The following is a 26,210-nucleotide window of genomic DNA, read 5'->3' on the forward strand; positions in this document are numbered from 1 at the left end:
TCCCTCATGTTATACCTCTGTGCTAGAAAATATGATGTTGTCTGATTGCTACCAAAAATTCTGATTTTATTATCTAACGCTACTTTCTGCTTGTCTTTTTGCTTGTTGTCCCTTTAGTCAAGCAAATTTCGAGTCCACCCAGCTTGGCTGAGCATTTCTGTCTGTAAGCATACTGGGAGCAGCTTTCTGCTGAGGTACCTGGTACCTGCTGCTTTCACTTGAGCACCCTAGAAATTCAGGGGACTTCCTAGCTTCAAAGGTATGAGAGCTACTGCAGTCAGATAAACCATAGTTTTAGCAATGAGTAATCAGCTGCTTACATTCGTATTTCAGTAGGCTTCCCTGCGACTCTGTGCTGCTGTTATTTTGTTTTGCTATTTCTAAATGTTCTGTTATGGATCAGCTCCTACAAACTATTTAGAGGTGTCCTCCAGGCTAGACCTTTGTCCATCTCTCAAGTTTTCATGAGTTTCATTAGGTCATCTGATCACTGCTTATTGTGAGTCTAAGTCACTAAGATTTAAGTGATGCAGAGAAGCTAGCTAACTCACAGAAACTGAGGGTATCCAAGCTGTTATTGTCTGGCCCATAACTGTCCTGAGGAGTTAAATATTACAGAGAGCTGGGAATCCATGTGTCTGAGTTCTGCACCAAAGATATTTGTTTCCAAATCATCACAAATGCTTGTTTTTTCCCAAAACACAAATACCCTTCTGACCTCTCTAATTTTCTGATATAAACGGAGCATCTTTTCATGATAATCAGAGTCAAGTATCAGTCCCAGAAAGCCATCACTATGCATTATAGGCACTTATGCACATTAGAAAACAAAACAAAACAAGCAATCTACCACTTTCCAGGATCAGTGCTATGAAACATTTTATGGGTGGTCCATAAGTGGACAGAATGTTGCACTAATGTGTGACTGCATGGCAATTAAGCTTAATTAGGGAAGGTTTTGAAAAAGACAGATGAAAGTAAATTATGGAAATGAAAGCAACTGTGCTTTTGGGGACCACACTCTGCTACGTTAGTTCAGTGAAGTGTTGCTCAAAGTGTCCCCCATTTGTCACATTCTGACACACATCCAACAGTTTGTCAAACCAAGGTTTTTCTCTAGGAGGAGGAATCTCTTAGGAGCACATTCTTCACCCTGTCTCTGCTGAACTCACTGGTTTCTCCAGGAGTCAGCTGCACTTCTACAGTAAGAGCAGCAGATGACCCTTAATGCACAACCATCCGGTTTAGCTTAGCATTGCCTCCTTTCTAATGGTAATGATGAACGTGGATTTTCGTTTTCAATGTGTGCTCTGGTGAAATTTTTTCACATTTCCATATTTCTAATGCTTTCTCAGATTTACAACTGAGTATCCCATATGGAACATCTGATTCTGGTTCCAGTGATTTTCCCTGGTGAGAAGACCCTGGTAAGCAGACCCAGAGCAGTTCCAAGCCTTCCACGCTGCGTGGTTCAAAGGCATCCTGTCAAACAGGCTCTGTCAAAGCCGAGGACTCCAGGTTTTTTGCACTTGGAGACAGATTGTTTCAGAGCTAGGTGTCCATTCCCCCTCCAAGAGAATTTTAAAGGAAACAAAATGTAACATGCTGAAATCCTCAGTGAAACAGGATTGCTTTTTTCTGCTCTGGACTAAGTGGTTGTTACTGCAGGCACCATTATAGTATGCTATGTTATATTGAACCTTATTAAATTATGGAAAATAATTAAGTAGAAAGCAGGGGGAAAATGCTATACAGTTAGCAGGCAAATCTTTTTTTTAGCTTGGATAGTGTCTGTTACTGCTTTCCACCAGGACACTGGGATGCTTTTTTTCCCTAATGAACTTTTTACGTCCGAGATGAAATACAGATTCTGTGGGCAATTTATTAAGAAAAACACCAGTTTCATGTGAGGAGATTTCAGACCAACAGGGAATTTATATGTGGAAATCATATATGGGCATAGGGAAACACCTCATAAAAAGAATGACTACATGGTCAGCAGCTGTAATTTAGGTACATTCTTTTTTAATAAAAAAATGTGTGTTCAGACTAATCTTTTCTTTTTTTTATTGCAGCTCAGCAAGGTAGCCTCAACTGTAGTTGTTTAACCTTCTGGTTTTCTTTAGTTTGTTTTTGAAAAAAAGAAAGCTAAAACCAGTACTTTGTGTTTTCAGTTACGAAGCTTTTTCATATGTGAAAGGTGCAGTAAGGACACCTTTCTCCACTGAAGGAAGCTGACGTAAGTGTTGATAAAAATATCACACGTAAACGTGTATTAAAAAATGAAAAGAGAGAGACAAAAGGATGCTAAACATAAAGAAGAAACTAGTTCCGGGATGTGATGACTGAGCGTGAATGGCTATGCACAGGTAATCCAGACACTTCCTAATGCCTAAGAGCTACATGTCAGATGCATGTTTACCTGCACGTACACAGATGCAGACTTTGCAAATGATGTGTATGTGTCCATAAATGACAATTTCCTACAGGGCAAATTTTGTGGAAATCAATCAAATTAAAAATTATATTCCTAGAACGGATTCTCTAACCAAACCTTTAGATGGGATCTTATGTTTAGAACAAAGCACTGTTTCTGAAGAGAGATCCCCTTAGCCAGGGAGCCTTACTCAGATCCCCTACTTGCCTCCTCATCTGTAACTGGAAAGTGAAGGCTCAGCTAAAGACTTTCTGGTACGTGAGGTAATGAGAAACTCCAGGGTATGCCTGGGTCTGTGGTAATGTGACACTTGTGAATCGAGTTGGCACGATGTCCTTGGCAGCCTTGTTGCAAGCCCTCCATAGACTCATTTTTACATGGAGATGATTAGATATTAGTGGAAACCTGATGCAGTTATGAAGCAGTAGGTGAACAAGCCATTTCTCCCCACTAAAAGCCTAAACCCGGTGTTTATTACTTCCTGTTAGGTCACAGAAACATCAATCACCTGTCACTTTGACGATAGCCACTCTCTTTTCAACTGTGCCTGAAACGCTCTGCCCTGTGCCTCTTTTACACATGCTGCCAATGCTCCCCTCCAGCGGGTTTCTCAAGATCTGAAGTATTCGTGCTGACATCTTCTGCAGCAGGCAGATCTCTGGGAGTCCCTGGGATGGACTCCAAAGGGAATTAATAAGAGTCAAATAAATTAGCTGGGGCAAAGGCTGGAGTTCAGCTTTTGCTGGGTTAATAACGGGGAAATTCACCTGGATTAGTACTGACTACTTAACAGGAGCCTACAGGGCATCACGTTTTGGCCTTCTGTGATTTGGATACTTTCTAAATTATATTTTATGCCAGAATGCTGCAGCATTACTTGTTGGAAGAGCCAAGGAAAAGCAAATTTTTACAGCTGAGACACCTGTGACAGCAGCTAGAGCTATTTTCTCTACTCTCTCCCCACACCACAAGCCCTTACACGGCTTTAAAGCCAGAGAAATCAAGGCATATGAAAAGGACCTGCTGAAAACATACACTAATGGAGGAAGTAAGTCTATTATTCCCAGTTTTCTAGAAGGCACATTTCAGTCTGGATGTACCATATTTCTGCAAGAGATGCTTAATATTTACAAGTGAAGGACCTGTGAATGAGCCCAGGCTTGCTGGTATTCTTGGATTCCTTTCTAACCTGCCCTCATTTCTTTTTTCCCTACCTCCTTCCCTCTTTTGTGGCTTTCCGGTGCAAGTGCCTGCAGCAACCCCCTGTTCAAGATCCAGGAGTAATCCTTCACTGCCGGCCCAAGGCGAACCTTGGCGACAGCCGTCGAAAGGCCTTGATCACACATTCCCAGCACCCTGCCCTGCCAGCAGTGGGAGGAAACTCCAGTTTATGTTAATAAGGTGTGGAGAGTGGCCAAAGTATTTTGTGAGTTTTCCAGCTCGAAAGGGTAATGAAGCTACCTCTGTCTCAGTACGCTGGCCAGGGAGCAAGCTAAACAACTGGGAAATGAATTTCAAAGGAGAAATACAGAGCACAGACTCCCTGGGTTTCGCACTTCCACTGGGGGATGATTTTGCCTCTTTCCACCTTTTTTCCAGGCTGGCTGCTCCCTTTTGCACAAAAAGAGGGATGGATGAGGGAGGGCCAGCAGGCTGTTTCTGTGGATTAGCTTCAGGCAGCTCTCGCCAGATTGAAAGTTACACTGGAAAGCATTTCTTAGTTTATACCAAAATAATGAATTGTTTAATACGTAAAGTAAACCTAGAAAGTTATTCCCATAAATGTGGTTTAAAATCTACCTATTTATTAGCTCTGAGCAAAAGAAACCTCCACACTGCTGAGACCATGATCAGATTCTTTGGGCTCACTTCAAAAAGCTCGCTCTTTTTGTCATTCCTTTCTGACCTCCTCCCTGCCAGTCCCGGGATGAAAAGCAAGCCAAAGATCTGCTGAGAAATGGGCCGAGCCGCTGCTGACCTTTGCAAATCCAATTTCTTCAAAGCGAGAGCTAAACGACGTGTTCCCACGCTGTGTATTGCTGAAACGTACGATGCAATTCAGGGAATGAATTCACCATGGTGCAGTCTCATTTTGAATCCAGTTTTATTGCTACGTGTCAGAGGGTGAAGGAGGCAGAGTGTGGTACAAGTTATAAAGAGCATTTGCACACAAGTTTCACAAACCACATAAGTCAGTCTTTGAAAGATTTTGGACTTTGGAGGGGTTATTTCCTCTAAAAATTAAAATGTGTAAAAATTAAAAAACCCTTTTACCTCTCTCCCCCTCAAAAAGGGAGACATTTTGTAGCGATTTAAAAGAAAAATAAGACAATGAGAGTTTGTACTGAATAATCTCCAAATAGAGAAACAATAACTCTCTGGGGGTATTGTCTGACATGTAACCAAGGTGCCTGTCTGGGGTGGCTTGCATGCACAGGAGTTATGGGTGAATGGGATGGTGATACAGGGAGAGCTTTAAAATGAATATTTAAAATTCAGATTCTCAGTTTGCATATCAGATTTGGTACGGGTGCCACTCCTATTTTGCAGCAGTGAGAGCAGTCCACCCTGTGAGAAGGTTCAGGCCTCTGCTAGGTACCATGGGTGTGCATGCAGGATCCACACAGGAAAAGCGTATTGGCATTCCTAACCTAACTCTTATACTCTTGATCCAACAGCTGCATGGAGGCTGGTCCCCTCCCTCTGTTTTCCAGGAGGAGCTACTGTTTGTTCCCGCGCAGCTGGCTAAGCCCTGCCTGACCCCAGCACCAGACAGCCCGGTACCCCCCGCACGAGTGAGCGGTGATGCGCAGCAGCCTGCGTGCATGCCCCGAGCAGCGCCTGTTTGCGTAATGCTGCCACTTTTTTCCTGGGGCAAAAGGGATGGAAGAGGATTCTCATTCTTCATTTAACTACTGTAGGGCATATGTCATGGGTAGCGCATCTCCAGTCTGTTCTTCAGCGCTGAAGAGAGGAGTTAGGTGTTCCCAGCATGGGCTGAGTTCCGTGCACGCCCCTCTGGGGATGCCACCTCTCTGCTGGGAAGCTATCACATGGCAGGCAGCAGCCAAGCTGCTCCACGTTTGGTGCCTTACCACTGAACTCCCAGCATACAGTGTAACCCGCCGGTTTGGTCGTACAGTAGAAGCAGAGATATTGCAGCCTGTTTATTTATTTCATTATCATCTCCATTGCACAAGTGTCATTCCATTAGAGCTGATGTAATGGAGAATCAGGCCCTTGGGCTAATGGGCTAAACTATGCCCTGGCTGTGTACGCTGAAGACTCAGAGGAAGCTTCAATGCTCTCATTTTCTAGTTGTCCTCCCCAAAGCAAATTAAAATACATCATTGTTCTCAAGACTGCTGAATGAAGCAAGTTGGTTTTTAATTTTATTTCCATAACCATGAATAGTAAATTTCATCCATTCATGACTGGTTTATAAAAGAGTTTGCTAACTAACCAGATCTGAAGAACTTTCTTTCTCAGCAAGTATTGCAATAAGAGCATTGTTTGTGTTTTTATTACTTGCTCAATATTTTTGTTATTCTCTTTCCCAAGACACGATTAGATTTTCCAGTCTTCTGGACATCAAAGATTTTGGAGAAGAGATTGTATAAACTGGATAGGTAACAGCTGTTACCAGATGGATTTACTGGTAGAAAGGGGAGAGGGCTAATTTGTTTTATGTGCTTCCTCCCACTGCTGGCACCTTTCACTGTGGCACACTGTTTCTGTCCTGCGACAGGGAATATCTTTGCACAGAGGGAGCCCTTGTCCACAGGATTACACCTGCCTGTGGGTTTCACTGTTGTTTGTAAGTAACTTCTAAATGCCTTCATCGTAGCTTCTTTACCTGGTCTTCCAGTAGTTTATTAGAGAGAAAAGAATGGGAGGACAGCTCTAACTTTGTTAGTTAATAGCACTGATTGACAGATTTTAATTTCTGAGCTTTTCAAGTCAGAAGTTTTGTTTGCTCCACTTCTGAATGTCTCAGAACACTTTAAATTAGATTTATTTCTGTAAAATAAAAAAAAAATAATTACCGTGAATTCCCCAAGAAAGGTCACACAGGACTGAAGCAGAGTTTCAGCTTGAATAAACTGCAGTATCTCTGCTGCACCCTCCCATTTAATTTGGGAACGAACATTCACATGAATCCTCTTTATTTCCTCATCTGGTGTAAAATTCCTTGTGCTACTCTTTTAGATTACTCACTGTTTAGGAAAGATCTTGGAGGGGAAATGGTGATTTGTAGTATTGCAAAGTATTAGCTTGTAAAACAGACTGTGTGCGTGTATAATAACATGATTTTTGCATGTTACTATGCCAACAATGTCTGATCCCATTCAGATAACAGTAAGACAACTTACAGCTTTGACCGCATACAAAGAAAGTCACACTACTTCTCTTTTTTATTTTAGGTTTGATCTACTTGCTTTTGCTATTTGCATGTTGTGTTTTTAAGTACCTACCCCCACGTTCTTCAAGCTTCAGAAAAAGACAGCGCTTTCCATATACATTGTCTGCAAAACATGCCCTATGTCCTATGAATATTCTAAGACATCCACTCTGATCTAGCAATTTAAATGGGACTGGTGTCTTCTTAATCTAGTTTCCTTCTTCCTGAGGCAGCCTAGATACTGCTTTTGATCTTTCCCTGCCCCGAGCAACATAAGAATCTATTGCTGTTGCAGGACAGGAGACTCTGGCTTCGCCCAGTCTGCTAGGATCCTCAGACCTTTGCAAAAATGCTCAGATCCTCACAGAGTTTCAGCCTTTTCTGCAAGCTGGCCTGGGAGCACTGGGCACCTCATCTGGGTGAACGCCGCTGGAGCAGACAGTCAATGGCCACTGGGCTGCTGTTGGAAGAATGAATCCAGGCTGGAGAAGGACTGAACAGAAGCTATGTCCAGAAAACCATCTCTAATGTGATTTTGGGTTTTTTTTCATTATTTTCTAGGTCTTAATTAATTTTAAACTGTTTTCTTCAGTCTCCTTCATTCGCTCCCTCTCTACTGTTCCATATATTTAAAGCAAATGACCCAAAAATGAGAGGAAGTCCTTTCAAATGAGGTACTGAGCTTTCGTGCAAAGTGCAGAATATTTTTTTCTGTACAACCAGTGGAGGAATGAGAACAGCTCTGCCAGTTTCAAGACAAAATGCTTCATCTTTAGTGAGCATTTAGACTGCAATAAAGATCCAAATATAAAGCCAAAGGCAAAACTGCAGAGGAGGCTCACGACTAGGTGGGCAGTTTGCTGCAGGAGAAGGGTAGTAAGCTTTATTATCCATTGCTCCTCTTGTAGTGGGAATTTGCCATTCAGCTGGCACTGGAAACACTGCAAAGAGGTTTTTATCACAAAGAAGTCTGAAAATGTGTCAGTTTGCAAAACTGAAGGAGCTGGCAGGATTTGAATTCCAGAAACAAAACTGCTATGATAATTGTGTTCTCTTTTGTTCATTTTGTCTGATTATAGTCCAGAGCCAAAAAAATTTTAATAGCTTGTAAAGCTGGAAGCTAACCATGTTATCAAAATGGGCTCCAGCTCACTGAGGGATGGCAAGAAATATGCTTTTCCTCTTTAGGATGTTGTTAATAGTTTTGCATTTCTTGCCAATTTATGAAAACTTTGATATGATTTGAGAGGCGGTGGGTAACTGAGGAAGATCCTTGATTGTTCTTTGAAAAAAACAAGTTTGTTCTGTACAGTTCATATAAATAGGGAGAGGAAGAAGAGTCTGGTCTATAATGAAAGGTATGGTGAAATCTAGATTGCAGTCCCTGTTTTACACATAGCCTTTCCATATGCCAAGTTAGGACTGGCGCAGGTGAATGTCACCCCAACAGCCTACTTACACTGAAAAATTACTGACCTTATCTTGGATTCCCCAGGTCACGTACTAACACACACAGAGGACTGAGCACATTTTGTGCTTGTACATTGGCAAAGATTTGTGTAAATCTCAGGCTTTTAATGATGTGTTAACAGGACAGTCTCTCACATCCAGAAGAGCAGATCTTGTTGGTAAGCCTAAGAGCTGGCAGGAGCTTGTGCAAGTGGTTGTACCAAATGATTGCTGAGCTCTGAAAGCAACAGCTAATTCAGGTGCAGTATCTCACAGACTATGTTAATTTTTAAAATGAGCTTTGCAAGCCCGGGCTCAGGCTTCTACAGGTAGTGTTTGCCGAGTTAAAGTTACATGAAGTATTTTTTTTGCTCCACAAACTGTTTGCACAGGAGTTACAGGCCTAAGTTATCAGTCCACTATTGATAGACATTGCAATCAGTAATTTTACTGCTTCCTTATCATGTTTTTGGAGCTTTGCAGTGAGAATAATTAAATAAAAAATAAAAGAAAAATCATTAGCTTGAGTAAGTATTTGCCACAAAGGAACACTTTTTCATGGTGACTTTAAAATGTCATAGCAATGCTCTGAAGCGGTACAGGAACTGTGAAGTTTCATCTATATAGCCAACAGGGGATTAAAGCTCTGTGTCTCAAGAACTTCACAATGTACGCATAACAATATTTTTCTTCTAACATAGTTGCATCTTCATAAAACCTGTTAAACTGCAGCTTGCAGAGGAAGTATAAAGCACAGGGCAAATTAAAGTACAGTAACCCTGAAAGAACAAATTGATCTAACCAGAGCCGCATTACTTACAGGAAAAAGAATTGAGATTATTGATGGCTCACTGCACAGAAACAGCATTTACTATGATGGAAAAGTGTATACCACGGATTAACTCTGTCAGTTTTGCACTGGCCTGTTTCTCATTTTACATGGCAAACACTTTGATCCATGTTACAATATAGGTATTTGCAATCCTGGGAAACTTGCTGCCCCAATCTAAAGATGAAATAATTTAATCATAAGTACTTGGACAGGCATTTTTCAAACCAATTTAATTATGTTTCATTGTTTACAGCCTGTGTCTTTATGTGAGCATTACACCCAGAGATAATTTAAGAGCACAACATGCTTGCAGGCTTAGGTGTGTGGGACGTTTGAAAGAAAATGGAAATTTGGTTAGTTCTTTTAGTTTATAACTCCAAAGCACTCAAGCTTGAATATCCTTTTGTTTTCTTTTTCTGTTAAGGAATTTATTATTTTTATTAATTTGTCTCTAATGTTGCCATTCCTGTGCCTGTAAATACATATATATTCTCATGTAGTTTAAGAACAGTGATAGCATTACAGTGATTTTGGGCAGATCTTGAGCTGTGCCATATTCCTATAACATCTCAGAATTCCCAAGGGCCTCAGAAGCATTGCTCCAGATTTATGGTTGCCTAACACTGGCAGAATTTTATCCATTTACATCAGTATTCAGATCTAATGCTTTAGTCATCCAGATCCCTAAACCGGTTATCCTGACCAGTTCTTGAGCGCTGCTTTAACTGTTGCACTCACAGCTTTTTTGAATTTCATTTACATTTACATTATGGTAAAAAAGATAAACTGAGCTTTTAAAGATGGAAACTGCTGATACTTTTTACTAATTTCTAGATCTATTATGTCACTAGTACTCTTTGGGAAAGTTCTGATTTACAAAATGTGATCTCATGGTGTGTTTTATCTTATTGGTTTCTTGCCATATTGCCAGAATGCAGTGTATTCAGACAGAGGCAACCAAAATGCATGCTTCAGCAGCCTATGCATGCAGACAAAGTGTGCAAAGCTGGTTTTCATTTTCCAGAAACAGATCTTAGTTACAGTATACCTCCAAATGAATGGCTTTTTATTATTGGTTTGGTGGTTTTGATTTTGATCGGGTTCTTTGGTTTTATGTTTTTGAGGCATGTGTATCACATGCTCACAGGAAAAGTCCAAGTTTCAGAAGTTTTCTTAGAGTGAATTTAGAGCTTTTGAAAGCTTTGCTAGAAACCATCATTCCCTGCCTGCTCACAAATAACAGCACCTACAGCTCTTTCTGCACTATTCAGGAAAGATCCCTTACAAAATGCTACATATTTCTCCACCCTTGCTCAGAAGGTACTACTCTAGAAAAGAAAAGAAGGCCTGTTTGGTCATATGCTGAGTTTCTAAGACTACCAAAAAGATTCTACTTAAGAAGGGTCAACTTAGGAAAAATACCCTCTTGAAGAAGATGTTAACTTAAGAAATGGTATCTTCTCACACAACCTCTATGAAAAGCATTTGGTTTTCAAACATCTGTAGTTAAGCTGAACTGTCAATTCCCCTGCCTTTAGTAACTGAAACCCCATATTTTCCATAGAACTATTCAGCAGTATGCAAAATATTATTAGCAGAAGGGGAAATAAAAACAGCGATTCTGATCAAAACCGAGAACTGCCTCAGTAACAGTCTGGTTCAGATATACACTGAAGAGGGGTTAAGTTGCCAGTTTCTGCTGTGGGCAGTTCACTGGAGATCTCTTACAACAATCTTGGTCTTCAGGAGAATCATATCAGGCAGTCAGTGATGCCTGTTCTTAACTTGAGCATTAATATAGTTTTCTCCTTGACATCTTTTAATCTTTTTTTCACCTAGCTTTATCTATAAAATTATAGATTAGAGATAGGTAGATACAGATACAATCATTTTGCATTTTTTGCAGTCATTTACATTTTTGTTTTCTATCCCTCCCTTAGCTATAAAATCCCATATTTTATCTCTGTTGAAGGAATGTGCAAATACCATCAAACTCACTTCTCAGATGATTTTTCAAACCAATAGTATTTGAATGGCTAGAAATTAAAAAGCTGTTTTTGTTAAACATCTGGTGATATGCACTCTTCTTGTCAATTTGCATTTAGGCTCCTGTGATGATATTCTGGTAAAATCTGAGATAGGATTTTCATTTCCAAGCACTAGACTTATTTGTGAAACTGGAGGTGGAATACTCAGTATGACTTCTCAGGTGATAAGATAGCACTCGGTGAAACAGCAAGGAGCATTTAACAACTTTGCAGAAAGGATTATCTTTCTGAGAGTGTTCAACCCAGGTAGAACCAGGAAGTTTAGAAACTGTGCAGAAAGTCATGCCCTGCTGAGGTCTGGTCACTGCCTTGGTCAAGAGTTAGACGAGGTTTAGACAAAGTTCACATCCTTATACTTCGCCATCCATAGGTGAAGAAACTGATATGAATTTGAGCATCTGATACGCAGCTGGTACTCACTTTGTTATTAACCTTGCTAACTACTGCACTTCAAAAATCTTTGTCTTTTTCAGCTTAAATGGTATTTTTCTGGCAACACTTTTTATGGAGCTTTAAAGCTGTGTCCCACAACTAGTTTTGTTCTTCTTTCTGTAGCATTTTCTACAATTTCTGTCAAGGAATTGACGTATGCGAAGAACTGTACATTGAACTCTAGGATTATTTCAGTTTTGTAGGTTTTAGTCAATAACAATCAATTTACCTAGCCCCAAAGCATGAGAAGTGATATTCACTGGAAGAAGCACAGTGGTTTACAAGTGCATCTGAAGCTGAAAAGATGGTACACAGAAATACTGTACTCTTGGGAAGTCTAGCAATGTCAGTTTTGGAGTTCATTCACATGCTTGTGTAAGAGATGGATTACTTTATGGAACAGGTTCAATTCTCAGTCTTACCCAGGTAAATCCAGAGTGCTTGTCCTGAGCACAGATGACTCCACAGTCTGCCTCTGTGTTAATTTGACTACAGTGATTGAGTTATTATGCGGATTAGTCCACAGCAGCAAAGTGGTATTTGGACCTACATGAAGCTTAGCAGGAAAAAGCTGAATCTGGCAACTTGATTTGTGTCCATCCCTCTCAGTTTCGTTTAGAAAACCATTGAAAAAAAGCATATTGTGCCAGTTCCTCTCAGTTTTGATAGTGGTGGTTAACCTCCTGAACAGCTTTCCTTTATTGATAATGTCTCAGTTAGAATGTCAGTCACATTTTGTACTTAGGAAATGTGTCTTTCATGAACTGCCTTGCTGACTGAGGAAGCTTCAGTTATTTTTTCTTTCAAAACAGATACATACCCTTTCCCTTACCTCCCCAGCTGGACAAAGCCAGTGATGATTAATCACTCTTATCATCTTTCTGAAATATCAGAGTTGTCCCCCCTCATGGCAGAGAACACCAAACCATCCAACGAGAAAGGAGGCCGTGTGAATAGCCTTGCTGAATTCCTAATTATTTGCTCTGGCAGTTCCCAGTGAAGCAGCTGGTTGTCTTTGGAAAGCTCTGCTTGTTGTTTTGGGTTTGAACATCATGTGTCTTTAATTTTCAGCACTAGCCACAGGGATAAGTATCACAAATATCTGCTTGAAGGCCTTTTGCCCTTGGGAACCCAATATATACTTGGCAGCCTCTCTGACAGTGGAACTGAGGGGAGAATCAAAGTTGACTCATTGCCTTATATCCCCTCAGGGAGAAGAAAGAATAAAAAGGGCAATTGCTGCTTCCTTCAGTTGTCTGAAGCGAGTCTTTCCTGTTTTGTAGGGAATAAACTAATGCCATTTTCTAAAATAATCTGCCCTCTATATGAACAAATTATTCCATCCAGTACCATACAGCTAATTCTGGGGTTTGATTTCCTTGTATCCCAGTGCAGTTCTGGGTGGAGTTCAGAAATGCATAACCCCACGTAAAACTAGAAACAGACATTCACATCTTCCACTCAACACTTACCTCCAGCAGAATCTACTGTTATGTTCTTCAGCTGAACGTACGGTAAACTCTAATGGAAATCAGTTTGTGGAGGGCTGTGTATGTCCTCAGGTGGAAAGAGCATGGAGTGTGCTTTGTTTATTATGCCCAAGCTGTTAATGTATTCTGATCTCCTATGGCGTAATCAGGACCAACATAAATGAATGTCACCCTGGTATGTTCATTATTCCACCTGTGGGTATAACTTCACAAATATTTCCCACTTTAAATGACACACTGAAGTGAAACTGTCATTAGTACATTGGTAACATCACAATACATAGGGGAACCCCGAGCCCCAATGTATGCATTAGCTAAAGATTAAGCAGAATGCCAGATGAGCTTTGATTCATTTTAAAAATGTCGCTAGGCAGAGATCCAAGCTCACACCAAGTGATGCCAAGATATTTGCTCATGTCTCCATCGCCCCATATCTCAAGTAGTGCAACCGCCAGAAATAATTTTCCTTAATAGAAAAACTTCACGCATTTTGCACATTGCTCTTTCCTATGTAAATCTTGTTAGTTTATGATTTCAGTCTGAAAATAGAATTCAGCTCTTGTATTTTAGATCTCAAAAACATCTTCCTTTAAGACAGTATTTCTGTATTTCCAGGAAACTCATTCTTTTTATTTTATAATCAGCTCCACTCAGCACAAGGTTCTTCACAAGAAGGTGGCAATTATCCACTGAGAAAATTCATAGTTTTATTTTTCTTTCTAAGACTTCAAGTTTTGCTCTTAGTCTTGAAATTCAGTGCTTTTCTAGGGAGTATGCTTTTGAGTTGATGAGGATTTGTTATACTACTCAAATACAAAAGAGAGTTTTAGCTGGGGAAGAAGCTCTCAAAGATGAATGAATGTATTATCTTAGCGTGAATCTGAACTTTGTCTTGCAAAACACTGCACAGGCTTTCAGTGATACAGAGCCCATTGGAATCAGCTGTTGTCTCACAGCTGAAAATAATAGGGCTCAAAATGGTTCTGATTATTCCTGATTTGAAAGGTAAGTTGGTATGACTTTAGATGCTTCATTTTAAAGATGTTCGTACATTGTATAATCATATTAATATTTATATGCTAATTTAATCACTCTGTCCAACACAGAGAATATGGCCTTGGTCTGTAAGCAAGCTCCCCTCTTTACAGTTGCAGGAGTGTATATCTGGACCTAATTGTACCATTAGCACTTTGTGACACTTTTTGCTTTGTGACAAGTTACTTAAGTCGTAAGTGCTTTAAGTTTTGTTAGTGTATGATTCCATTAGCATCTTTTATCTCTACCCAGAGCTCCTAAATCAGTGTTGTGTGGTTTATACAGAAGAGCCAGACAGAGGTGTTTCTCCTTCCCTACTCCTTCTTTTCGCTTTGCTTCACACTGAGGTACAGAAACTGTCTTGCACAGTATTACACAGACATAGGAAGGCACTCTGTACTTGAGCAAGGGCTGAAGCAAGAAAAACAAAACGAATGTGATGCTAAGAGCTCAGCACAGCAGAAGACTTTAGGAGGATCTATAAAAAGTTTAAATTGGTAAAACATGTATGTGGGTGGGTTAGAAAGAGAATAAAGTGTAATTAAGTTACTGAAGCCTCATCAGGACTCTGAACATTGTTCAGAGTGCTTTGCAGTTTGCTTTAAAGAAATGTCAAGAATACCCACATCCTTAGAAAGGGGACTTTTTTCGTAGTTTAACATTAATTTTGACAAATATATGAAGGCTGCTGGTTTTTGGACCTTGCGTCATTCTGCTGTGGGGTAGTGTATTACAGGAATGTAGGAAGGCAAAAATCCCACCTTCTGCAAACTAGTAACAGGGTTGAGCTGTGCATATTGGGCACAGCTGAAAGCCAGGGGGGACTTTGCCATCCTGCCCTAAAGAGGGTGCTGGGGCACATCCTCTTCTCCAAACAGGGCTGGGAGTCAGCTCCCTGCCTCTCTGCCTTGCAGGGACAGCCCCCCGGGGGGGCGGGGGTCCCTGCCTGTGCACTGATACCAGAAGGGTGGATGGATGAGCTGGGATAGCTTTCCCCTCTATCCCTTTGAAGCAGGGGGGAGCAGAAAAAAGAGTGCTAATCACAGAAAAGTATTCTTGCAGCTATTGGGTCTATAATGTTGTCAGTTTAGGTCTGACGCCCTCATGCTGTGACTGACCCAGACACCGGCCCCTTCTCCCTCTGCTAATGCCTGCTTGCCCTTCACTTTCGCTGGAGCTTCCTGGGGGCACATTGAGTGATGACCCCTACAAATGACCTAGGCTGCTCCTTTACAAAACCCTGTGTTGCACCTGAGGCCAACAGAAGAAAACATGATGGTGAACTTCATAAAGTTCTGCAAAGTAACAAGTTTTGTGGACCAATACTGCTCCTGCAGTCATCGCAGCAGACCAGACCTCCTGAGCCCAACTGTGTGAGTTGCCATAGCGTGCACAGTGCAACAGGTAAGTGGGAAACCTGGAGCCAGACAGCGATTTTGGTCCCAATTTATACAGGCAGCCTTTTGACTAATTCTCCTTCTCATGGTCCCCCAAATCCCAAGGCTGCTGGGATTCGGTCCTTCCCCTTGTTCAGGCCTATGTCCTCCCCAAATAATCCTTACATGAATGCTCAGTGGGCTCCGTCGTGACAGGGGACTCCTTCACTGGCAGATTAGTGGAGTGTTGTGGCTGGGAAAATCATGTACCGCAGCTATAATAGTGAAATTATGAAGAGTAATGAGGATTTGAGCTGTTATCTATCTCATAAATACACATTCTAATGTGCAGGAAAACCACAGTGTTGACTGAAAATATTGCAATCTTCAAGGGAAAAAAAGATGTTAGCCAGAAGTGTTGTGTCTTTACATATGGTTCACCTAAAAAAAAAAATCTGACCTTTTTTAAGATGGCTGCCAGCCAACATTTGAGCAATATTTCCTTTGTGTTTCTGCTCACACAGAATGATTTATGTCCAAGTACTCTCTAGCTGGTTCTCAAATTGCAGTAATGATTTTGATTATTTGTTTGTAGTTATATCTGAACATTTCTGCCTGCCATGTCGTATATCCTGAACCAGTGTGTCATTTAAAGGCAGCTGCTGTGCCCATGTAGAGCCCATTGCTCTGTCTGGTCTGTGACTGTTTGTGTGTATTATATGTAAGTTTTAGACGGTGAAAAGGGGGAGCAAGAGGACCATATCCTCACCTTGCTGACCAAGGAAATCATAGTTTTCAAGGAAATTATTCTGACGCATATGTAAGGAAGTCAGAATTGGGTCAGGATACTTAGAACAAGTGGCAATTTTTTCCATGGGAAGAGTTAACTTACTTTCCCACGAAAGAGGTGGGGCCAGAGCCGCATGCCATCAACCCAGAAGATATAAGGCAGACTGCAAGGGAAGCGCAGTTGGGCACAGCTGCAGTGAACAAGGTCATCCGTGCAGGACAGTGCATGAAGAACATGCTGCAGGACTTCAGGGTTTGCCTACACAATGTCACAGAGGAGATTTAGTTGGGACACTTGAGCTAAAAAGCCTGCCTGCATACCAGGCAACTTGTTTTGCTCAGTTGAGACCCACATGCATGTTAATGACTTGTATGTCCATGAAGTGATTTAGCATGGACAACAGAGAAAAGGAAAACCACATTTTTTTTAAAAAAAAAAGGTAGGGAAAAAAAAGAGGAGATAGCACAAAGAAACAGTGTATCCATCCTGGAATCAAAATTCAAGAGCATAATGCAGTTTATATCAATATAAATTTCTATACCAATGTCAATATGACAAATTAGGCTGTCTGTTTCAGTGAAAGAGTTCCAACAAACACTTAAATGTTTTGAGAGGAGTTGAAAATGACCACCATCATTACGATAAAACAAAATAGTGGTGTATATGGATTGTCTGTTGCTTTGCTTTCCACCTTTTGGAAATGAGACAAAAGAGTTAAGGGAAAAAAAAGAAGAACCTTACTGTGCGAAGTAAAAACCCACAGTATGCAACGGGTTTTTTCTGCAGAAAGTACCTTTTCTTAAGCGTAGGCATTTTTCTTTTCAAAAGATATCAGAGAAATTAGAACTATAAAAGATCTTATTCTTTTATTTAGTTGGGACTCTTACAGATTCGTAGACATTGAGACCGATGGTCTGTTATGATCACTGTCTCATCTGACTCATACATCAGCTTGTATAATTTCACTCAGTAATTCTTTTACCAAGCTTATGACAACATACAGCTAATTAAAAGGTTGTGATCTCATAGTTAGTGTTTTCACTTATGCTAAGGGTGCCAATGACTTTAAAAGATCTAATCACACCCACATTAGGGTAGATACCATATGCATCTTACAGTGTATTGATAGCAAAAGCACAATGAAACTGTCACACATTCTGGGTAAGGAATTCACAAGGATTTGGGGCTGGAGCAGGGGTCTCAGAGGTGAAGGCATGGTCTCTCCCCTCATCCCTTCTGCAGCTGTGTCCCCACTGTAACCGTGGTCAGACATCCATGACAGCTGGCAGCTCCAACGCAGCACAGACCTTCCTTCACCCACCTGTGTAGTGAGAACAGACCTCAACTGGTTCTTGACTGGCAGGACCAGGAACCCCACCGGGCACAAGTGCTGTCTTGTAATGCCCCACATGTGCTCTGCAGAAGGCAAAACCACCCCATTAGGCCCTCAGTCTTCCTGTTGGTGGCCCTCCTTGCTGGCTGTCCTGCAGAATGGTGCCACGAGGAGCATGTGGCTTGTGCCACAGATGCCGTCACAACAGTGGTGCTCCATGACTTGGGTCTGCACAGAGAAATCACAGACTCTCATGGTATAATGGTAGCATCCATCACAAAATGCACGTACACTGAGACAGTGAACCTGTATCTTATTTTACCAAAACCTGATATTGGACCATTCTGTGTCTTGTACCTCTCTATAAAAGAAATTGTGTCCGTGCTTCACTCCACATTTCACATTTTATAGTTGCAGGCTAGGTGCACACACAGGTTTGCCTGCAGCAGCTATGGTCACACAAACATACAATAAGGAGTGTTAAGGACATGTTTTGCTCCAGAAAGTCAGTTAAAGTCCTGAGAGTAGAACATGGTAGCTACTGAATTCTCTGGCTGATGGTAGTTCAGTGAAACTTCCTTTGGCATTCCCAAAAATGTGACTGGAAGAATAAGTGATTCCCAAAGGGCTCCTCAGGAACAGTCCAAAGCTGCAGGCCAGATTATTTGTTTTAGAAGACTGTTGGCTGAGCCCATCTATTGTTGGGTCTGCTGCAGCATTTCTTTTGTTCTTGTCAACTTAGCATCCTCAGTTTTCTTGTAAATAATTTACCAGACTTTGGAAACTTAACATGGTGGGGGAAATAGCAGGGGTTTTTCTGAGTAGCTATCATCCTTCAGCTTCCAGGAGGCTGTAAGTAACATTTTGCAACATTACTCCATAGAAAAAAAGCCAACAAGACAATATATTACTGAGGGCAGGTATGCTCAGAGGAAAAGCAAGTCTCCTGGAGAGCCGGGGTTTTAGTCTAATGTGTTTCACAAATAGAACTAAGGAACTAGCAGCATCAATGAGCGACCCAGGTAGCAGCAGTCAAACTCTGTATTGCATGTACTAACAATAATTTTAACAACAGAGTCCATGAATGTCTTAGAAGGCACAGAGAATACTGGGAGTGGAAAGAACAGAAGTTTTCGATGGAGGGAAATAACATTCACCTTTTGATAAGCTCCAAAATTGCCTTTTCCAAACAGAGGTGCCTTGTATTACGCCATTCCTGTTGGCTGTTTGGGCTTTTTTCATTAGATGGAAGAACTTCTTGCTATAGTAATAAAGGTCAGGCATTATTGTGCCTCTTTTATGATACTGACTAGCACAAGTCGTCTATACAAACCCAGGAACTATTTATTTATGTGGAATACATACTTAAATAGTGGACTACAAATCATTTAAAGATGCCAATGATATGAATCATACCACAATTTCATGGATAAGTGGAAACATTATGCAACTTACTGAGTTTTTAAAGCACTAACGAATGTGAACTACACAGCAGACTTGAGCTGGACCTTTTCACCCCTTCTAATATATGCCATGGCTATTTAATATTCCTCACTAGGGAGTAATGCTGGCATACAAGTCAGCAATATATTAGGCAATGGAGCCATGAACCTAGTGAGAACATAAACTAAACTGATTTTCAATTTTCAAACATTACAAAAAGGACTATTATTGTGAGGTTAGAGATGTCAAAGTTGGTGACCTGGCATAATGAAGTATTCCCTGCCACACAGTCAAGCATGAAAAGTAATTGGAGGCAGTATAAACTTTTAGAGTCTTAGGGGTTTTTCCCCTCCCAAATTAAATATTCTTTTGCACTAACTATTTTTTTTTTTTAATTAAAAATAGTAATTTTTGTGAAGCATCATAAAAGCAGAAATGATGTTTCTGTAAAGTTTGCAGTTGATGGAGAAACCTGTGTGTTTAGAAATGAGGTCACATCTTAACACTGGGGTTACTTACATAAGGCACTGATGAAAAGCAAGTTGCTACCTGCCATCTAGGAATGACATTAAAATATTATGGCAGCATGTGACCAGCTTTAGAGCTTAAAATCTTGAAAGGACACAGACAATGTCCCCTTTGAGGAACATTCCTGAAGATCACTTTACAGTTTCTGCTAAGCTTTAAAACACAGAGTAAAATGCCCCATGTCTAAGCAGCAACGATAAAAGTTGTTACTTCTTAGCTGCAACATTTACATCTGAAAAAATACCACTAAAGTGTGCACAGGTCTTTCTGCTGTTCCATCAGAGGAAAGGGGTTAGCATTTAGTCTAGGGAATGGTGTATTAGTATTGTGAATCCCATACTCCAAGTGTTCGTTATGGCTCCAAATCCCAACTTACTGCACTGGCTTTGACCAAGTTATTCCTGATCTCCCCTGGCACTGCATTGTGTGAGCTGGCACAGCATCACTCCCCAGGAACTAGACTGCAGAGGGCACTCCTATATAAGAAGGAATTGCAGTCTCCAGGCTCATTTACTTTTAGCCTTGATGATTCATTGTTATTTTTTCTTCTTTAATAATTAATGACACTATTATTACACTAAAAAGAAAATCTTATTATTTTTGACAACTGGTTTTGTTATGACTATTTAACTTCCCCCCCAAGTTTATACAATTACAGTCTGTCAGTGTTCATATCATGTTCGGGTCATCAGCCTTAGAAATTAAACATACACAGAAGGGCGACCTATTAATATACCATCCTAGGCATAACTTGAGTAGAGCAGCACGGGGAGTGCGCGAATGAGGACGGAGATGGTTTTTGCCATGTGCCTGGGAAGTCAAAGAAACGCTGGCTGAGGCAGGCCATCCAATGAGCAATACAAAAACCACCTTCCCCTTCCTCTCATCCCATCTCAGGAAAGGTTTGCTGGAAGTATTGCTTTGGTACGGATTTAAGCTGTGACAGCAAGGAAAGACACAGCCTCTCAAACAACAGGCCCTGAGCCTCGTGGGCTGGACAAACAGACTACAGCTAAACGTGGCCGGAGATCTGCACTTTGCTGTCACAGCGGAGGTGGTGGGACTCTCTGAACGGTGGGCAGCCGTCTTAAGGCTGCCATAAATGCAAACGGCTCTCTAAAGCTGTTACAATAGGCTGTCGAAACCCTGACATGCCTCAAGATTAGGAAGAAGCAAGTGCAGTTTATAGCTACTTTAGCCTCACCCTTCTTTCGTTTTTATGAATTAGAAGTAAAGCCTGTAGTGGCATCATCCAGCATCTCAGCCTTAAGGCTGAATAGCTTAAAGCCAACAGAATTAATTCTGGAAGTTCAGCTGGAGCCTATGCAGCTCCTACATTGCAGTTTAAATGTGCTTCCAATATTTAGCTTTGTTTAATGAGAGCAAGTCTGTACTAGCTTTGGCTTCTGCAGGGATACAGCTCATGTATCATCCAGCCGACAACAGAAGGGTCATTTCGTTTCCTGTGGGTAGTGGAAAGTGATCTGCCTTTTCACACTTACTTCTGGAAACTTGTCACAGGGAAAGTGTAAGATCAGGCTAACGCTGTGTAAAAGAGCTGACTGAGCAAGGGTAGTGGGACCTGGCTGTTGAAGCAGCAAATACACTTCCATAGCTGAGCCCTGAATCATGTTTATTTTCAAACCAAAGACCTCACATTTCCAGTGAGAGATTTGCTCAGTAAAATGCATGCATTTCATATTTCATTACCACATGCTGTTTATCTCGTAGTGGTTAAGAAACAAAGGAGTGTGGAAAGGACAGTTATACGGGGGGGCTGTAACCATAAAGATTCCACTGAATAGGATTTTCCCTCGTTCCAAACTGTTATCTCGCTAGATAAAAACATTGTGCTTTATGATTAAGCTAATTGTGTTGGACAAGCCAGTCTGCAGTCCTAGAAGCCTGGATTTTCAAATGTGCTGAGCACTGGCAGCTGCAACCAAAGTCAGTGGGGGCATTTAAAGTGCAATTAAATGTGAAGTTCTCTAAAAATTTAGGCCAGAGGCTGTCTGTAAAATGGGAGTAGAGATGCTACCTTGCCTCACAGGGGTGCTGTGAACATTTGTGGCACAGCTACTTACACTAGTAAGCAGTTACACTGAAAAGTCTGTGGAAAAAAACCTGTCTTTTTTTCAGACCAAGGTTTGGCTATAAATGTTAAAATAGGGCCTTGAACCACAGACCGAACAGTGAAGAGGAAACAAATATGTATGGCTTGCCCATTTGTAGACTGAATGGATGACAGCTCATGCTCCCTCCCTCGCAAAATAGCTTAAAAATAATAATATGTATACCGCATGGGTTGTACAAGCATATCTAATTCTAGCATTCCCTACAGTATTCCCCCTGAAGGGAGTGTGGGGTTATTTTTAAAAATTGATGTAATATATGTATAAATGTAGGCAATATGCATAAACAACATGTATTTGAGTAAGAAATCTTTGTAGACTGTCCAGATAAAGGAGATGAAGATGATTAAGGGACTGGCGCATCTGATGTGTGAGGAAAGTCTGAGAGAGGTAGGTCTGTTGAGACTAGAGAAGGGGAGATGGCTCATGGTGGGAATCTCATCAATGTGTACAAATATGCAAAAGAAAGATGCAAAGAAGAAAGAGGCAAACTCTTCTCAGTTGCATCCTTTGGAAGGACAAGAGGCAATGAGCACAAACTGAAATGCAGGAGATTCCATTAAGCAAAATGTAACAAAAAACATTTTTACTGCAAGGGTGATCAAAGTCTGGAGCAAGTTGCCCAGTGAGATTTTGGAGTCTCTGTACCTGGAGATATTGGAAACTCAGCTGGACAAGATCCTGAGTTACCTGTTCCCATTGACTCTGCTTTTAGCAGGAAGTTGGCCTAGACAATCTCCAAGAGGTCCTTTCTAACCTCAACCATTTTATGAGAAGCAAGGCAATTTTTTTTCCCAATTTCTCCTTTATTCGCTTTCCTTGCAGTATTGGCAGAATAGATCCGTTTCTATCCTGTTCTGGGTTGGAATTTCTGATTTTTTTTTCTCCTTTATCAAGAATATCTTTTCCTTTTGTGGATACTGCTCTCTAATTTTACAGGCTAATGTAGTGTTCTACTATTTCTCCTGAAGTTAAAACCTGTTTCTTCTTTTGTGAGTGAAGCTTCAGCACAATATCACCAAGTGCCCCAATAATAAATAAAAATTAAACAAAATATAGCATAGAATGTAGCAGAAACTGAAAATATTCTCCTTAATGTCACTACAAATGAAATCTATTTCAGTGTACTCTTTCAACTGAACAGGGAAAACATTTGTAAAAGGTGAGGATTAATTTGCCCATAACTACCCAGAAACTGAAGCAGTGACCAAGAATGAGCGCTGACATCCTAATAATAGTGTAAGGTGAAATTATTATATAAGAACAGAAATTTATAATTTCAATCATTTGGTGGAGTCGTTCCAAGGAAACAAAAATACCAGAGTTGAATACTCATAATAACAATAATTAGAATTAGCTGTAAATATTGCCCTGCAGCCTGCTGTTACAGTTCAGACAGTTTTGTAATGGTTTAGATGCTGTGCTACAGTGGATTTTATGCTTCTTTTCCTAAATGTTAGAGAAAATCTATATTCTGTTGCCTTAACATATTTCCTGCCTTTCCATGAACGACTGTGACTGACCTACTCACTTTACAGTCATTTTCTGATACATTTTCAAATTAGTATTTAACTATATAGTGACGGACAAACTCAGCAGTGTACTTTGCCAGGGGAACATTTTTAAGTACTGCTGCATAAAGCACGGAGATGTAGCAAGACATTTAAATTATTAACAGTTACTATTAGCAGGCTAGAAGATAATTACGGTATGATTCACAACGCTTTGTTATTGTAATAACTTCTTGTATTTGGATGGTGGTAGCATTCAAACATTGTTCAGCACAATTGCAAAAAACCTGTCAAAGTCTATAAATACTTCATTGCAAGCAGAGACAGTACTGTGTCACACTACACATGCTAATTATTGAAGATCCTTAAGCCAAATATCTTTTTTTTCTTTCATATTTTCTACTTTTTTTTTTTACCCCCTCTTTAACATCAGGCTTTTAACTACTTGTTCCAGTAGGCTTTCACTGAGAATACTTGCTTTTTTTGTAGGACTCTGGAAAATACAACCGACTGTTACATATATATCATGTGAGTATGTAATGAGTGCTATTAGATAATCTTTTTGCCCATTCAAAATTCTAAGTAGAATAGATCTTCTGTGCCTTATCTTCCCAGTTTCAGCAATGCCTCCAAGCACTGAATTTTTTTATAGTGATATTCAGGCTGATCTTCAGACTTGTTTTCTTGCATATTTTGTTTTACTCTTAAAGATACTGATAGGGAATGCAAAATGTCACTTAATTTCTTCTAAAATCTAGCCTCAGTATCTGTACCCAGCTTTATTCTGTGTCTGTGTTTGGATATTTTTTGTTCAGGAAGAGGGAATAGAAGTGGGGTTCAAAAGATGTGATTATAATTCTAATATCCCTTAAGAGTGCCGAGTAATTTGCTGCCCTTGTTCCTTCTACTCTGAGGAGCTTGGGAAGAGTGTAAATTCTGTTATTTATTATGTGTTTACTGGGTTTTGCTCCTCTCCTGCAGTATGAATAAGCTTGTTTGATAAATCTGATCATGAATCTGCTGGTTGGAATGTTATTATGCCACGTGTCTATTGACCAGCTTAATATCTGTTGAATGACAGAAGTGCAAGGGTTTTCTTAAGTGCCTTAGAGGTGGGAGACAAGATGGAACACTGGCATTGGAAAGAAAAGGTGAAGAGATCTCTTAAAACCCTACAAAAAGACTGAGAAGCTTGAACTAGTGTTTCCTTCCTTTGAAGAAATCTAGAGATGTCATGTCTTCAAGATCTCACTTTTCCTAATATCCTGAGCTATGGTAAAGACTGTTGGTTTTGTTTAAATACTGTTGGTTTTGTTTAAAGACTGTTTCACAAATGAAGACTTGTAGGAATAACTAAGGTGTTTTGCCAGCTCCTTTCTGTGCCATACATGACAACTCAAAACAGGACCAAAACAGCCAATTTAGAAACAGCACTTAAAGGACCCAAAAGATAGTTTCCATCAAAAGTAAGTTATTTTTATGCTCAGCTGGGGGGTGTTTGAGCTATTTGTGAAATCCAGACAGAGAAATTAACATTTCTGAATAATCCTAGAACAAATGGTGAGGAGTGGGATCATGCTGGGTTGTATAACATTTTCTTCTGTAAAAATATTTTCCATTATATTTTGTGGGACATTTAGAACCCAAAGGATTCATGCAAAAATCCAGAGCATTGTTGCAACAATATAGAGGGAAATGACACATAGCAGAATGATAATTGCTTACTATGAAGTATGGATTAAAATGTAGTCACTGCCTTTGCTTGCTTCTAACTTCTGAATGAAGGCATGGTAATACCATGGGGTTCATATAGTGCAGGCAAAATTGCATGCAACATTTCTGTCTCTTCTCCTAGTACTTTTAAATTCAAAGGAGTTATATTCAGAATGTCAAACCAAAGGGATAGCACATGAAGAATATATCCCTATCAAAAACATTTATCCATCTAGGTGACATTGGGGGATACAGAGAAAAATATTTTCATCAACATCATTTGTACTGCAAACACATTGGACACAACAGTTAAGAGAAGGACCTTGGGCACTGTGTAATCACATAATAAAAGGTAGCTCTCATTCTAAATTTTCTGTTTAAAGTACATACATCAGACAGAAAGGAGAGGGAGGACAAACATCAGACTGTGACTGGAAAGTGAGGCAAGAGAGACCGAGTGCCTGGCTCAGTATCACTCAGGAAGCTGTACCAGCAGCAGGAACTGCTCTCCCCAAAATCTCAGCTAGCACTTCAATAGCATTCTCTTAAGTATAAAAGAGAACTGAAAGACAAATAAATTGGCTAACTTTTTATCTTCCTTCAATGAGAGGTTTAACTCAGTTTCAAATTGAAGTTCAGAGGAAGGTTGAGTCTTGTCTTATTTTATCTAAATGAGTTCATCTGTCTCATATCACGGCTTTACTTTGTTATGCATTTAAGCCTTCTGGTCTTTTTCACGTGAGGTAGTAAATCCTGGTTCTTTTCAACAGCTGAAATGTCAGGACATGATAATTTTGAATGTGCTAGATGAAATTTGTGAAATGCTGCATTTCTTTTTCAATGATCTCTGGAATGAAACCACAGTTCACAGGGCTAGAGGACTGGAAGTGACGTCTGGGGTCACTGAGTACAGTGCAGTGAAGTTCATCCCAGTGCACAGGCACTACATCTTATAATCTCTTTCACATGCCCACAGACTGCTGGGGGTTTTTGGATTTGGGGGGGGGGGGCGGGGGGGGGGGGGGTTGAAGTTTGAATACTTCACTGCAAACAGTCACTAGATTGGGAAACAAGATTTTGCTCTTTGCTGGAGACTGAAGCCCAAGAGCCCTCAAACAGAAAACAGCTTGCAGGATCAGGTACGTTATATGTAGGTGAGCTATATATAGGGGTGGGGATGTTGCTCCTGGATTCTGCTTCTCACATCAGTGGGTGCCATGAGATCCTGTCTCCACTACTTTCCCTCATCTGGGGATGCT

The 26,210-nt window shown here is 40.5% G+C and overlaps 1 long non-coding RNA gene across 4 annotated transcripts in view; it reads left to right on the forward strand.

Annotated features, from left to right (window-relative positions):
• LOC130157466 (uncharacterized) overlaps positions 1–26,210 on the forward strand; it is an 83,314-nt gene that overhangs the window by 12,686 nt on the left and 44,418 nt on the right. The window contains exons 4-5 of one of the 4 annotated variants that reach the window (XR_008824890.1): positions 118–7,368; positions 23,728–26,090. This is a non-coding gene — a long non-coding RNA (uncharacterized LOC130157466). Of the gene's footprint in view, positions 1–117; positions 26,091–26,210 lie in introns of all 4 variants that reach the window. The other 3 variants (XR_008824888.1, XR_008824887.1, XR_008824889.1) reach the window with 3 other exon arrangements.

This window comes from Falco biarmicus, chromosome 12 (assembly GCF_023638135.1).
Source record: "Falco biarmicus isolate bFalBia1 chromosome 12, bFalBia1.pri, whole genome shotgun sequence".
Lineage (NCBI taxonomy): Eukaryota > Metazoa > Chordata > Aves > Falconiformes > Falconidae > Falco > Falco biarmicus.